Source organism: Calliphora vicina, chromosome 3 (genome assembly GCF_958450345.1).
Source record: "Calliphora vicina chromosome 3, idCalVici1.1, whole genome shotgun sequence".
In the NCBI taxonomy this organism is placed as follows: Eukaryota; Metazoa; Arthropoda; class Insecta; order Diptera; family Calliphoridae; genus Calliphora; species Calliphora vicina.
Genome location: NC_088782.1, coordinates 125103323 through 125117110, shown reverse-complemented (window position 1 = coordinate 125117110; position 13788 = coordinate 125103323).

Genomic DNA, 13788 nt, shown 5'->3' with positions numbered 1-13788 from the left:
GCCAACTTGATTTGAATTATATGTGTGCTGTTTATATACAACTAAACGATAATACGCTTACTATTCCACATTCCAGTAATAATTTCTCTAAGTGCTTTGTTGGGATTTAAACCAGAAAATCACTCAGTTTCTTAAGCAGTTTGATGACAACATAGGGAAGTGAAAACAATTTAAAATTTGTTTCATATAAAGGGAGACATTTAAACAAAATCTTTAAATTATCTTAAACTAATACAAATTTATGAGAAAAGTATAAAACTATAAAAGTATAAAGGTATAAAAGTATAAAAGTAATATTAAAAAAAATCTATAGAAAAGAGTCTGTCCAAAAGCAGACTGTTTTCTATAAAAAAGCAGACTGTTTTCTATAAAAAAGCAGACTTTTTTCTATAGAAAAGTGCCTGTCCAAAAGCAGACTTTTTTCTATAAAAAAGCAGACTGTTTTCTATAAAAAAGCAGACTGTTTTCTATAAAAAAGCAGACTTTTTTCTATAGAAAAAGTGTCTGTCCAAAAGCAGACTTTTTTCTATAGAAAAAGTGTCTGTCCAAAAGCAGACTTTTTTCTATAAAAGTGTCTGTCCAAAAGCAGACTTTTTTCTATAGAAAAAGTGTCTGTCCAAAAGCAGACTTTTTTCTATAGAAAAGTGTCTGTCCAAAAGCAGACTTTGACAATAGGTCAAAATCGGAAAAAATATTTTTTAAGCCGAATTTTTTTTTCACCAAAAGTTTTTTTTTTTGCTAAATATTAAAAAAAAAAAAAAATTTTAATTTAAAAAAAAAAAAATTAAAAAAAAATAGTACGAAAATTTATTTTTCTAAAAAATTAAAAAAAAACTTTGGAAAAAAAAATTAATTTTGTTTACCTAAAAATTTTTAAAAATTGTATTTTGAAGTATAATTTGGTGAAGGGTATATTAGATTCGGCACGAATATAGCACTCTTGCTTGTTTTCCTAAAACAATGAATAAATATTTTTTCCAAATCAGCAACAATTGTTGGCTCATGTACCTTAAAACTATGCCTCTTGCTCTTTGTTATAAGCCTCACATATTCTTACTTATTGCTAGTTTCTATTTTTACTACATATTCAATATATTTTTTTACACAAAGTAGTTGATTTTAATACATTTGGCTTTTGTCCAAAATAAATTAAAATAAAATGAAATGTCTTTTAGCTACTTTTTCAAGTAATTTCTCTATGGTTTATGTTGTTGCAACATGCAGCAAACACAGTAAACATTCCCCGAATATTTTTGTTTGGTTCGTAAACTCTTGCTCTTGGTGTCTGCAGTTGTATAATTTCTATTGAAATTCCATAAGTATGTTGCACAGAACTAAATAGAAATGGAAATAAGTAAAATGTGAAAATGAAAATAGTAACTGAAAACTACATATAATATAATGAAATTGTTATGCTCAATGCCAAATAAACTCCAGAAATATGTTAAGTCGTTGACAATGAGTGAATTTGCTGTAAATGAACATAAATAGAATGACAACAGCAAATTTGTAAAACGAGGGTAGGGAAATAAATAGTTAAGATATTGCTATTTTGGAAACATAGTAATAGTTAATAGAATGTGAGACAAATAAAGGTCTAACATTTAAGGGAATATATCCATTAAGATTTAGGGAATCAAGAACCTAAATAAAAATACTCTCTACTTTTTCAGTTTTTGTATAAAACTTTGTGTTCCTGGGAAAAAGATCATACAATCTATTGTCCGATTATGCTAAAATATTTTGTATATTTGAAAGACTATTGGGAAGAGTAGAGTTTCAGTAAAGTTTTTCACAAACTTATTAACTTAACCTCGTTTATAACACAAACCAATTGACTTTAATTTCAGTTAGTTTAATGAGGAATTTATATCAGCAACATTTTTGGGTTTTTTAAGTATTTTAGAATAGTTGCCACAAGTTTATGAACTTTAGAATATGTGTGTTTGAAGCCAAGAACGAATCAAGCCAATATCGGATACACTGTGCCAAAGTGAAGCGTATCCCAGAGAGATCGAAGGGGCGCTGCAAGGTCTGGACTATATAGCGTGTGAGACAAACCTTCCCAACTACTTCATTCTAAACAGTTTTTAACGGGTATTGTAATATGTAGCCGTGTGTTGTCATGATTGAATATTACAGTTTCATGTCTGGCTGCATGAAGCTGCCCTATTCGGGCTCCTTTGAATTTATTTTCCTTCACAAGTTATATATTTCCAATCAGTTTTAGGAAGGCTTATTGTCCCACAGTTTGACACTTACATACTTTTATTTTCATCTTCATATAATATAGTTTTCTCCTGCTTTGCTCCTGCTTATCTTTTTTTGTCATCCCAAGTTAAGTACCTAATAGATCATTTTAGATTTTTTTTCTTTACAGCTGATTTAATTGAATGAATATACAATTTCAGCATAAATGCTGTCATACACTCACTCAGTCACTCATATGCCAGCACTGCTATTTACAATTTCAAATCCCCCAAAAACATTTCAATCATTTTTGCGTTTCAAACGCATCTTCTTCTATTAAATAAACATTTCCACGAACAACTACAATATTAAAGCGTTAAGGGGAAACTAAAAAATCTGCTCGTTACAGCAATGCATCAATGTCAACAGCAGAAAAACAACTGAACAACAAATCGAAAAACTCACATACAGAGATAGGGGAGCACACATTAGGGGGTGACAAGTTTTGGAGGTTATTAATGAAATGCAAGTTAAGGGAAATTAGAAAATAATTAAAAGGACCTGCTGGTCAGGATTTACTCAAGAACAATGATTGTTAGAATGATAGTTGAGATAATTTTTCTTCTTTTTTGTGGGGCCATGCTAATAACTGTGCAAAAAAAAAACTCATGCTAAAAACATTACTAATCTTTTGCTGACACAATGTTTTTCTCCTGATGTTATTATTGTTACTGATGGTGGTCATGTTGTTGCTATTGCCACACAGTATGTATGTGTCTCCACATATACATACATATTACAAAATCATTCTTATTGCAGTTGAGATATTTTACATTGAAATGACAAGTGTTTTTGACGCTAGAAATGAGTACGAGTTTAAAATGATCTAGAGAATAAAGAATAACAGAGAATAGCAATATCACAGTAACATATTTATGTCAAGCACTGAATTTCTTTAGAAACAGGGCAAGTTTCCTATAAAAATTAAAGTTACTGAAAAAATAAGCCTATTTCAATTTGCCCCTAGTAGCAAAAGACCACCGCAGAGATAAATTTTGACTTCTATACAATCAATATTATGAAAACTATACTTTCTTGGGTTAGCTTACGGTAGTTAGTTTTGTATTTATTTCTTTTCATCTCCATTGAGGTGTGGTTAAATAAAACTAAATTGAATACATATTGCCTTTTAGTTTTAATGACAATTTTCAATTAATTTTCCTAGTATTTTAATTAAGTTATAATTTTATTATACTTACATCTCATTTTTTTTAAACTAATTTCCATATTAATTTTATATTCGTTTTCACTTTTTGCCATTTGCAAGTTTGAAAACATTGTATGTAGTAGATGATTATAATGTTGATTATTTTTATTATGGGTATTAGAGAGACAGACATAGAGATACAGTTAAGTTGTAGATCCCTCTTCACACATTTAATATTGTACGTAATTATGTAAAAAGCCATTAAATTTTATACATTGTAAAACTCAATGGTCTAATAATAATGTGTAGCAAAGACAAACTAAAAGGAAAGGGAAGAAATAATATACTAAAACAAAAAGGCAAAGCAAAAAAGGGCCTTAATTTTATGTTTAATGTATTGAAAGGAAACAAAGACATATTTTCAATAAAATTAAATCATAAAATTTTTTACAAAAATTTTCTTAGGACTGAAAATAAAAAAAATTTTCTTCCACAAATTTTAGCAGCAATTTTTATCATTCCAAATCATAAAGAAAATTTGGAAAATTTTGTTCAGAATTTAAATTATAAATATTTTTCATTAAAAAATAAATAAAATTGGTGGGGAAGTCAACAATATTTGTTTAATACTTTGTTTTATATGTACAATTTAACAAAAAAAATTATTATAACCATATTTTTTAGATACTTGCAATATTTTTTAATAGAAAACAATTAAAAATTAATTTTTTTTTTTTCAAAAATTTAAAAAAAATTTCAAAAATTAAATTTTTTTCAAAAAATTTCCACTATTTATAATCAAAAAGAAAATTTGAAAAATGTTGTTCAGAATTTAAATTATAAATTTTTTTCATTAAAAAAAAAACAAAATTGGTGGGGAAGTCAATGACATTTTTATAATACTTTGTTTTATATGTAAAATATGACAAAAAACATTATATTAATAATATTTTTTAGAAATCTGAATTAACTTTTAATAGAAAAAAAACTCAAAATTAAAATTATTTTCTTAAAAGAAAATTTGAAAAATGTTCTTCTGAATTTAAATTATAATTTTTTTTTACATTAAAATAAAAAAACAAAATTGGTGGGGAAGTTAACAATATTTTTTTAAATACGAAAGCCCATCTATAACATACATTTGAGCAATTCATATGAAACAGACTTTTGATTTTAGAGCCCTATTGCCTCTATGCAAACTTTAACTTTGCACAATTTGCAGACAAACAAAACTACGTCATGTAGTCGTATTAGCCACATTTAATGATTCACACAACATTGTAATTATACGAATGCAATTGAACCGACAAACATACGCTCATAAATAGAAATAGATAGATAGAAAGACAGACTGACTTTGCATCGCCAGCACAAAGAGACAAACATATAGACAAATGAACAAACAAATGGACAACACTTAATACAAACAAAACCAATCAACATCATCACGATGACGATGATGATCATCATCACAATAATCATTTTGTGCACTTATCTACCATGTATACGTTATTTGTACGCACATTTTAGACCACATTTAGTATCAACAAATTTAAATCGTAACCACGCCAATGTTGTTGTCATATTTATAGCAGAGGGAAGCAAAAAAAAAAAAAGAAAATAACAGTTAAACACAAGCGTACATAGTTGAATACAAAATGCGTACATGTACAAACTCATTATGCTCTAAAGTATATGGATGAACGGCAGACACACAAACGCATATTGCTTACCAAAGCAATAGTTTATGGGCTTTTATTATGCACACTACATGTTTTGCAGACAGTGAGGGAAATAAAAATATTATACCCTGAGAATTATTAGTTTTTTGGATGAATCTATGTGAAAAATCCACCACTTTTGGCTTCCTACGAACGGTGTATTTCCATTGAACAACCGATGACTACCCCACCAATTTAACTTTTTATATTGTTTTGAAAATATTTAAAAATTGTTTGAAAATTTTATTTTAGAACAGCTTAATATTCTTTTTATGGAAATATTGAAATAAGATTGGTTTCGCTTCATATAAAATGTGGCCTTCCAATGAAAAACGATGATATAGAGAAAATTGTCCACGACTTCTCCGCCAATTTTGTTTTTCATATTATAAAAAATACTCTTTAAGTTTTAAACCAAATATTTTAAAAATTATTTTTGATTAAAAATAATATTAATTAATACTACAATTTGAACAAAAAAGATATTTAAAAAATAAAAAAAAAAATTTTCCAAAATTTTAAAATTTTTAAGAAAAATCATAAAAATAAAAATGCGGGAAAATTTTATTTTAAAATGAGCTGGGCTTTAGTTTTCATTGGCAATTTGGAAACAATTTGTTAGGCTTCATATAAAAGGTATATTTTTAACGATAAAACATTATATAGAGAAATTTGCCATTGACTTGCCCACCAATTTTGGTTATTATATTTTTAAAAATTCTATATCTGCACTTTCAAACACAATATTTTATTTTTTTTTCTAGATTATAAATAATATGAATTAATGCTATAATTTGGAAAACAAAAATTCAATATTTCAAAAAAAATTTTTTATAATTTTTTCAATATTGAAAATGTTGCTGAAAAATTATAAAAAAATTTAATATTTTATTAAGCAACCTTTCTTATGGTAACAAAATATTCTAAATATATTTTATGTATTTTAGTTTTATCCTCCTCTGTACATCGTTAATTATGTCTGTGTGTTTGTATCTACATTCGTCTGTGTTTTCGTATAGTTTAGTACCTAAAGCTTGTTGAATGTTGTGTTGAAATGCATTAGGGAATATTGCAATGCATTTCATTGTATGTTTTGTATATGGCTTGTATTGTATTGATGTGTTGTTGTCGTTGTTGTCATTGCTGTTATTATATGTATTGTTGCTATTGTATTATGCCATCATAGGATAATTTGATTCAATTAAGCATGCGTTACTATATAATTATAAGCATACAACTAGGCTCTTACACACACAATCGCACTTAACACAAAAACAAACATATATAAATCCTACCAGGAAAAAAGAAAAACTTAACAACAAAATAAATTTTTAGACCTACACACATTAAAACAACAGCCATATACATATATATTGGAAAATTAAAAGCAACATTGGTAACAGACAGACAATTTACTGATAAACTAATATGCTCTCTGTTTAATGGTTATTTATTTAGAAAAAACCAGTTGATTTTAAACATAAAAGCTTTTCAATTTAAAACAAGCTTTACTATATGTGTTTGTGGTTAGAGTTAGAGCAGTGCTGGGCTTAAAGAGATTTAGATACATAAGTGAATGTAAATGTGTTGTGTTTAATTTGAATTTTAAAATGTTTAAGATTTATGATATATTTTAACATCTGTTAAAGTTCAGTCTCCGTTGTGTATGCCAGTCGACCACTGTGCTCGAGGGAGTACAATATTATTACAGCCAACTCTTAAACCTCTAATGACATTGTATTAAACAAATTTGTTTTAAAGTGTTAAATATGCACGCTTGTGTCTATCTGTGCATTTATGTGTAAGTGTAACAGTTTCATTTAGTATGTGGTTGTTGGAGTTTAAATAATATTTTAAATAACTGTTAATAAACCAACTGGTTTTAAATGCAAAAAAATAAAACAAAACAACATTGTACAATTGTTTACAAACAAAAATAATTGAAATTTGTAAAATTAATTGGATTTTAAATTGAATGAAAACAAGTAAGAGAGCTATATTGAGCTGTGCCGAATCATTTATACTCTTCTTCAAAGTACCCTTTATGATAATTATTTAAAACTATTTTTAGTGAAAAATTTTTTTTCGTTCAACAAATTTTTGGAAAAAAATTTTGTTAATAAAACTGTTGACTTCGGTCATCTGTAGCGACTTTTTTGATTGTCCTATACTTTGACTTCTGATGACTATTGAAGACAGAGACTTCGGTCAACAATTCAATTTAACAGCTTAGTTATACTCTTTAATACAGGGACTTCGGTAAACTGTTGAAGATACAGGCATTATTGACTCTTCAATACAGCGACTTTGGCCAACTGTCCAACACAATGACTTCGGTCGACCTTTCAATATAGCGCAATTGGTCGATGGTTTAGTTAAGTGACATCCGTCGACTGTTCAATACATCAATTTTCAAAACATAGGCTCTGTTTATCTTCAATACAGTGACTTCTGCCAACTGTCGAATACAGCGCCTTTGGTCAACTGTTCAAAGAAGAGCATTCAGCCAACTGCTTTATCCCTAGGAACCCGAATTTTAGTTTCTGGATTCTATCAGTAGCGCTGCTCATTTCTATATATTTAGATTTAAAATTCTTATAAAAATAGTTTTTAGTAAAATGCCATTTAATTTAACTCCTAATATTTGTGCTCCTTCATGTTAAATTTTCTTCCTTTCTTCTCTCTTCAAATGCAATAAATCAATCAATTTCACGTACAACCTCATCAGAATCCCACACACTTTTAAATTGTCTTACTGCATATCGTCATAGAAAATGCAAAACGACATAACCAATTTAGCAATATATAAAAACTTAACAATAAGACATAAAAGCAAAATCTTAATTTGGAAATGTGTTTGTCATTCTGCTTAAATATCAGAGATATTATGCAGTTGTCAATGGTTTTTTTTCTCATCACTTTAAAATACTGTAAAAATTATGATAAGTTATTTTGCATTTTTGGCGACGATATATTCTTTGTTATATTTTCATCTTGTTTGTGTGTACTTAGCTCACAGTGAAGGCAATAAAATTTAGTTTCTTTGTTAAAATGTTTGCTAAGATTTACTTGCTTTATGCTGTTTGGTAACATCATGACATTCTTATTTGTGGGCTGCAGGAAAAGAAGTAAATTTATACCAGCTTGATGTGAAAAGAAGGGCGAATAACAGGAAAGTCTCACATAAATCCTTCAAAAATTTCTTGAGAGAACAATGTTACGTAACGGGAAATAGCAGCCTTTGACATCCGTCTTTTGTGTAGCTTCTTTTTTTGTGGAATTGCGTGGTAGAAGGACAATTTTGTGGGAAAAAAAGAGGAAATGTGGATTTTTTGTAGAAGACTGTAGCTGTAAATAGAGGGACAATTTTGTATAAGATTTGGGGTTTGGTAAAAGTTTTATTTTAGTAAGAAGAAAACAACATTGGTTTAAGCCGGAAACTGCACTAAAAGAAACTTAGATTGCTGAGGTATACAAAGCTCTACCCAAAAGAAACTAAGACCAAGACTAGGACTGAGACTAAAACTACGACTAAGACCAAGACTAAGGCTAAGACTAAATCTTTAAATGGTACTTTCTTTAAAAGGTACTTTCTTTAAAAGGTACTTTCTTTAAAAGGTACTTTCTATAAAAGGTACTTTCTTTAAAAGGTACTTTCTTTAAAAGGTACTTTCTTTAAAAGGTACTTTCTTTAAAAGGTACTTTCTTTAAAAGTTACTTTCTTTAAAAGGTACTTTCTTTAAAAGGTACTTTCTTTAAAAGGTACTTTCTTTAAAAGGTACTTTCTTTAAAAGGTACTTTCTTTAAAAGGTACTTTCTTTAAAAGGTACTTTCTTTAAAAGGTACTTTCTTTAAAAGGTACTTTCTTTAAAAGGTACTTTCTTTAAAAGGTACTTTCTTTAAAAGGTACTTTCTTTAAAAGGTACTTTCTTTAAAAGGTACTTTCTTTAAAAGGTACTTTCTTTAAAAGGTACTTTCTTTAAAAGGTACTTTCTTTAAAAGGTACTTTCTTTAAAAGGTACTTTCTATAAAAGGTACTTTCTTTAAAAGGTACTTTCTTTAAAAGGTACTTTCTTTAAAAGGTACTTTCTTTAAAAGGTACTTTCTTTAAAAGGTACTTTCTTTAAAAGATACTTTCTTTAAAAGGTACTTTCTATAAAAGGTACTTTCTTTAAAATGTACTTTCTTTAAAAGATACTTTCTTTAAAAGGTACTTTCTTTAAAAGATACTTTCTTTAAAAGGTACTTTCTTTAAAAGGTACTTTCTTTAAAAGGTACTTTCTTTAAAAGGTACTTTCTTTAAAAGGTACTTTCTTTAAAAGATACTTTCTTTAAAAGGTACTTTCTATAAAAGGTACTTTCTTTAAAATGTACTTTCTTTAAAAGATACTTTCTTTAAAAGGTACTTTCTTTAAAAGGTACTTTCTTTAAAAGGTACTTTCTTTAAAAGTTACTTTCTTTAAAAGGTACTTTCTTTAAAAGGTACTTTCTTTAAAAGGTACTTTCTTTAAAAGGTACTTTCTTTAAAAGGTACTTTCTTTAAAAGGTACTTTCTTTAAAAGGTACTTTCTTTAAAAGGTACTTTCTTTAAAAGGTACTTTCTTTAAAAGGTACTTTCTTTAAAAGGTACTTTCTTTAAAAGGTACTTTCTATAAAAGGTACTTTCTTTAAAAGGTACTTTCTTTAAAAGGTACTTTCTTTAAAAGGTACTTTCTTTAAAAGGTACTTTCTTTAAAAGGTACTTTCTTTAAAAGGTACTTTCTTTAAAAGGTACTTTCTATAAAAGGTACTTTCTTTAAAATGTACTTTCTTTAAAAGATACTTTCTTTAAAAGGTACTTTCTTTAAAAGGTACTTTCTTTAAAATGTACTTTCTTTAAAAGATACTTTCTTTAAAAGGTACTTTCTTTAAAATGTACTTTCTTTAAAAGGTACTTTCTTTAAAAGGTACTTTCTTTAAAAGGTACTTTCTTTAAAATGTACTTTCTTTAAAAGGTACTTTCTTTAAAATGTACTTTCTTTAAAAGGTACTTTCTTTAAAAGGTACTTTCTTTAAAAGGTACTTTCTTTAAAATGTACTTTCTTTAAAAGGTACTTTCTTTAAAATGTACTTTCTTTAAAAGTTACATTCTTTAAAATGTACTTTCTTTAAAAGGTACTTTCTTTAAAAGGTACTTTCTTTAAAAGGTACTCTCTTTAAAAGGTACTTTTTTAGTTAGTAAGTTCAAGGCAACTACACATCCTTAGGATACAATATTCTATTCAATAGGGTCTAATGATCCACTTTCCCGTTGTTCTCTCTCATGTTCTTTTGTCCATGTCAATGTATGAAATAAGTTTAGAAGCCTCATATACATTTTTAACTAAATTCTTTTTGTTTTCATCACTTCTTGAATATTGTTCAATTTTCTCTAAATACTTCTATTTACCATTTTACTAATATTCTCTTAGATTTTCTTGTTAATTTCTAATAAACACAGAATGAAAAACTACATTATTTCCCTTATGAATTTATAATCAAGTTAAATTATAAAATATTCTTTTGCCACACAACAAAAATCTTGTTTCATTTGTCATAATGACAAAAACTCATTTCTTATTTAGTTTAGCAGTTTTTCTACTGGCTTTTGTTAGTAAAGGATTTCATTATTTTTTTTTTCTAGCAATACAGCACAAAATAATCTCTAAAAACAACACACCTGCAAATCTAGAAACAACACAAGCATTGTTTTAAGGAATTGATGTGTAAATATAAAGATTTTTATTTAGCAAATGTCTCTGGAAATTAGGAAAAATATATAATGCTAAACAAAAACAGAATTTTTTGAAAATAACAAACAAAAAAACGTAAATCTTGATTTGCAACAAAGAACAAAAAAAAAAAGAAGAAATTTCTAATTCAAACTGAACAACAATTTTCAATTTGAAATGAAATGAATTTTTTGGCAAACAAACAAGCCAGCAATGTACTTAGTTTTAATACAACAACCAGAACAGATAAAAAGGATTAACTTGGTAGAAATAAGGAATTATACTAAACAACAGCAACAAATAAGTATAACAACTCAACTCACAAATACAAAAATATATTGAAAATGCTATGAGAGATTTTGAACAAGATTTTTCGTTTCGACATTTTAGTTGTGAACTCGTTTTGGTTCGATGTCAATGCAATCATTATTTTACTAATATACACAGACACATTATCCCTAAACACAGACATACTCTAGTCATGCTGCTACACTGAGGCAACCATTTAGAAAAACGTTCACACATGAGTACTTTAAATGTATGACAAATGAAATGAATTACTTTCTATTATTGCAACTACAAGCAAACATTATGTACCTGAGTGATGCTTAGGAAAAAATCCCATTAGTTTTAGAGGCAATGAGTCCCTTACATATAGAAACAAAATTTTAAAACCATGTCCTGTTGCTCTGTTAACTTCAATTTGTGTGATTTTTGATCTGGTATAAGTCACAACAACGAACGCCCTCGTTTAGTTAACTAACTAGTCTTAGTCTAAGTCTTAGTCTTAGTCTTAGTCTTAGTCTTAGTCTTAGTCTTAGTCTTAGTCTTAGTCTTAGTCTTAGTCTTAGTCTTAGTCTTAGTCTTAGTCTTAGTCTTAGTCTTAGTCTTAGTCTTAGTCTTAGTCTTAGTCTTAGTCTTAGTCTTAGTCTTAGTCTTAGTCTTAGTCTTAGTCTTAGTCTTAGTCTTAGTCTTAGTCTTAGTCTTAGTCTTAGTCTTAGTCTTAGTCTTAGTCTTAGTCTTAGTCTTAGTCTTAGTCTTAGTCTTAGTCTTAGTCTTAGTCTTAGTCTTAGTCTTAGTCTTAGTCTTAGTCTTAGTCTTAGTCTTAGTCTTAGTCTTAGTCTTAGTCTTAGTCTTAGTCTTAGTCTTAGTCTTAGTCTTAGTCTTAGTCTTAGTCTTAGTCTTAGTCTTAGTCTTAGTCTTAGTCTTAGTCTTAGTCTTAGTCTTAGTCTTAGTCTTAGTCTTAGTCTTAGTCTTAGTCTTAGTCTTAGTCTTAGTCTTAGTCTTAGTCTTAGTCTTAGTCTTAGTCTTAGTCTTAGTCTTAGTCTTAGTCTTAGTCTTAGTCTTAGTCTTAGTCTTAGTCTTAGTCTTAGTCTTAGTCTTAGTCTTAGTCTTAGTCTTAGTCTTAGTCTTAGTCTTAGTCTTAGTCTTAGTCTTAGTCTTAGTCTTAGTCTTAGTCTTAGTCTTAGTCTTAGTCTTAGTCTTAGTCTTAGTCTTAGTCTTAGTCTTAGTCTTAGTCTTAGTCTTAGTCTTAGTCTTAGTCTTAGTCTTAGTCTTAGTCTTAGTCTTAGTCTTAGTCTTAGTCTTAGTCTTAGTCTTAGTCTTAGTCTTAGTCTTAGTCTTAGTCTTAGTCTTAGTCTTAGTCTTAGTCTTAGTCTTAGTCTTAGTCTTAGTCTTAGTCTTAGTCTTAGTCTTAGTCTTAGTCTTAGTCTTAGTCTTAGTCTTAGTCTTAGTCTTAGTCTTAGTCTTAGTCTTAGTCTTAGTCTTAGTCTTAGTCTTAGTCTTAGTCTTAGTCTTAGTCTTAGTCTTAGTCTTAGTCTTAGTCTTAGTCTTAGTCTTAGTCTTAGTCTTAGTCTTAGTCTTAGTCTTAGTCTTAGTCTTAGTCTTAGTCTTAGTCTTAGTCTTAGTCTTAGTCTTAGTCTTAGTCTTAGTCTTAGTCTTAGTCTTAGTCTTAGTCTTAGTCTTAGTCTTAGTCTTAGTCTTAGTCTTAGTCTTAGTCTTAGTCTTAGTCTTAGTCTTAGTCTTAGTCTTAGTCTTAGTCTTAGTCTTAGTCTTAGTCTTAGTCTTAGTCTTAGTCTTAGTCTTAGTCTTAGTCTTAGTCTTAGTCTTAGTCTTAGTCTTAGTCTTAGTCTTAGTCTTAGTCTTAGTCTTAGTCTTAGTCTTAGTCTTAGTCTTAGTCTTAGTCTTAGTCTTAGTCTTAGTCTTAGTCTTAGTCTTAGTCTTAGTCTTAGTCTTAGTCTTAGTCTTAGTCTTAGTCTTAGTCTTAGTCTTAGTCTTAGTCTTAGTCTTAGTCTTAGTCTTAGTCTTAGTCTTAGTCTTAGTCTTAGTCTTAGTCTTAGTCTTAGTCTTAGTCTTAGTCTTAGTCTTAGTCTTAGTCTTAGTCTTAGTCTTAGTCTTAGTCTTAGTCTTAGTCTTAGTCTTAGTCTTAGTCTTAGTCTTAGTCTTAGTCTTAGTCTTAGTCTTAGTCTTAGTCTTAGTCTTAGTCTTAGTCTTAGTCTTAGTCTTAGTCTTAGTCTTAGTCTTAGTCTTAGTCTTAGTCTTAGTCTTAGTCTTAGTCTTAGTCTTAGTCTTAGTCTTAGTCTTAGTCTTAGTCTTAGTCTTAGTCTTAGTCTTAGTCTTAGTCTTAGTCTTAGTCTTAGTCTTAGTCTTAGTCTTAGTCTTAGTCTTAGTCTTAGTCTTAGTCTTAGTCTTAGTCTTAGTCTTAGTCTTAGTCTTAGTCTTAGTCTTAGTCTTAGTCTTAGTCTTAGTCTTAGTCTTAGTCTTAGTCTTAGTCTTAGTCTTAGTCTTAGTCTTAGTCTTAGTCTTAGTCTTAGTCTTAGTCTTAGTCTTAGTCTTAGTCTTAGTCTTAGTCTTAGTCTTAGTCATAGTCTTAATCATTGCCATATCTGCTATGCTCACAGGGTTTTCTTGGACAGCCAGC